Consider the following 3,328-nt stretch of genomic DNA (forward strand, 5'->3'; position numbering starts at 1 on the left):
CCCCTACCCACCCCCCTCACCCCCAAAAAAAATTAAGTTTGTTTTTAAAAAATATTTTCAATTTCAAAAATTATTTTCTACTCTAGTAAAAATAAAAGATATTTCTCAAAAATATTTTTCATTCATAAATCAAACACTAAAAATCTTTTTCGGAAAATATTTTCTACTCACCAACCAAACATGAAAAAATAAGTCAAAAATCAACTTGTTTTCCAGGAAAACAGTTTCTAGGAAAACATTTTCCTTCGTACTAAACACACCCATAATGTTTGTTATACCTTTGTCTTTTATATGCAGGCGAGGTCATAATAATTAATCACAAAGTTCGTGTTATCATTATATCTGATCAATTTTTTATAGCCACATAAATATTATAATATATTAAAACTTATAATCATATAAATATTATGATACGTTGGCAATCACATTATTCACCCATATATTTTCAACAATTTAACGGAGTATTTTACCTCCACAAAAAAGTCTTACACGTGTCATAATCACCATGTCTCATGAGGTCAATGTTTTTGATAAGTACTAAAATCAAGAGTTGGACTTTTTAACGTTGTCAATTAATAATGCAACTAGTCGATACTTCTTTTTTAAACGTTATGTCAAGTTAAAATAAGATAAATAAATTTAAAATATATGGGGTAAAGATCTTTCTTTTTTTAATTATAAGATTTATTATAACAATAAAAAAATTTAATTTGTCCGTCTCAATTAATTTCTTCGATATCCGATAGTTATTGTGGTGCTTCATTAATTTATTGATATTAATATCAAGCTTTTAATGAAGACTTCGTAAAAAAAAAACATCTTAATTTAGATGATCATTAACGAATTTTCGATACCGAAACATTGATTTTCCAATGAAATAACCTATCTTTGATTATTGACGATTTCATTTTGATGACATAATTAATTATATTGTACACTATGTTAGACTTTAAGTTTACAATTCACACTTGAGATATACAAACTAAAAATGACGTTAATTGAATGATATATTTCAACCAAAATCTAGGCACTACAATAAATAAACAAATAAAAATTTATCAAAACCTACGGCAAATTATTCTGGTATTCAACAAATTGTCATAATTTATATACTATGTTATTATAATATTTATTTATATAAAATGAACAAAGAGACAAAGTTAAGTTTGTTGTTTCTTTGTCTTGTATGAAGTCTTACACGTGTCATAATCACCATGTCTCATGAGGTCAATGTTTTTTTATAAGTACTAAAATCAAGAGTTGGACTTTTTAACGTTGTCAATTAATAATGCAACTAGTCGATACTTCTTTTTTAAACGTTATATCAAGTTAAAATAAGATAAATAAATTTAAAATATTTGGGGAAAGATCTTTCTTTTTTTTAATTATAAGATTTTATTATAACAATAAAAAAATTTAATTTGTCTATCTCAGTTAATTTCTTCGATATCCGATAGTTATTATGGTGCTTCATTAATTTGAAAGTCCTACGTTGTGAGTAAAGAGTTTTTTTTATCAAAAATAATTTTATTTTCTGCCTGGGCGTTGCTTTGTTGTTTAGATACTAAATTTTGAACATGTAAGATTGTATGTTTCTCCTTGCCAAATTAAGTAGTAATATTTATATTTACACTAACATTTAATTAGATGTTTTTTTTTGTTATTCCAACTCGTCACACAAGGTGTCAAATACAATAAATGCAGTCGAGTGTCATACATATACATTTCGTGTTAGAAACATGAATACAATGAATTGATGTATGAAATATGACAAAGAATCAGAATTTTTGAGTTTAAATTTTGAACGTATTGATTGTAATGAATTGATGTATGATTAACATGACAGAAATAGAGTTCTCGAGTTTAAATTTTGAACGTATTAATTGTAATGAATTGATGTATGATCTATCATGAATCAGAGTTCTCGAGTCTCGAGTTTAAATTTTGAATGTATTGATTGTAATGAATTGATGTATAGAGTTCTCGAGTTTAAATTTTAAACGCATTGAGAGTAATGATTGAAGAGTTTCAAAAATCGGATAGTTATTTATTTTTAGAACTACATTAATTACCCACAAATTTGAAAAAAAAGGGATCGCAATTGCACATTTTAAGAAATTGAAAATTAAATATGCTTAACCAAATATGACGTAAATTAAAATTTACCAAACAAAGAGGGACCAAAAGAAATGTTAGGTACATGAACGAAGTGAAATTTAATAATGAGATAAGTATTGAAAATACCTTTGAACTTGACATAAATTATTAGGTTCGTCCCGTACTATTGACTGTCTTAAAAACTACTCCTCTACATGACAAACTAAACTTAGATATACCCTTGATTTGTCACATGATATAGCAAGTGGTCTCAAACTCTTATAGAGCACGGGACTCTTAATAAAAACCGAGAGAAGTGTTGAAAATCCCCTAAATTTTAGAGGTGTATTTCACTCATATTGTAAGATCGAAATGTATTTAAGTTCAGTTAGTCAAGTAAATGAGTACTTTTAAAACGATCAATAGTTTGAGAATAAAACTAATTTGATTAAAAAATCATTTGATATTAAAGATAATGGTAATCATCCAATTCCTTTCCCAAATAGAATTCCAACAAGTCTAGGAAGCCTAAATTGGGTGTATTTTAAGTACTAAAATCAACAGTCGGACTTTTTAACGTTGTCAATTAATAATGCAACTAGTCGATACTTCTTTTTAAACGCGGTGTTAAGTTAGAATAAGATAAATAAATTAAGAATATATGGGGAAAGATACTTCTTTTTTAAACGCGGTGTTAAGTTAGAATAAGATAAATAAATTAAGAATATATGGGGAAAGATCTTTCTTTTTTTATAATTATAAGATTTTATTATAACAATAGAAATTTTTAATTTGTTGGTCTCAGTTAATTTTTTTGATATTCGATAATTGTTGTGGTGATTCATTAATTTGAAAAGTCCTACGTTGTGAATAAAGAGTTTTTTTTTTTCAAAAACAATTTCATTTTTTGGGTGTTGCTTTGTTATGTGTTATTCATGGTGCTACCATAAAAAAATACTTTATTTGAAGGTTGTGATGATGCAAATATATTCCATGTTTTTAACCTAACTCAAATCGAAGAAACTTGTTCAATAGTCACCGCTAACCGTCGTTCTCTAAGTTTTGATAAGTCAAATGTTTTGTTACGTATTATTACTATATTAGAGAAGAGTCTAGGAATGACTACCAATGTTCCAATAAGATCACTATTAATGTCCAATATATTTATAAAATATATAAGTGGGCCCCACCACCTTCCACTTCAATACTACATATTATATATTAATTACTA

Source organism: Solanum tuberosum, unplaced genomic scaffold (assembly GCF_000226075.1).
Source record: "Solanum tuberosum cultivar DM 1-3 516 R44 unplaced genomic scaffold, SolTub_3.0 scf00319, whole genome shotgun sequence".
NCBI classification, from domain to species: Eukaryota; Viridiplantae; Streptophyta; class Magnoliopsida; order Solanales; family Solanaceae; genus Solanum; species Solanum tuberosum.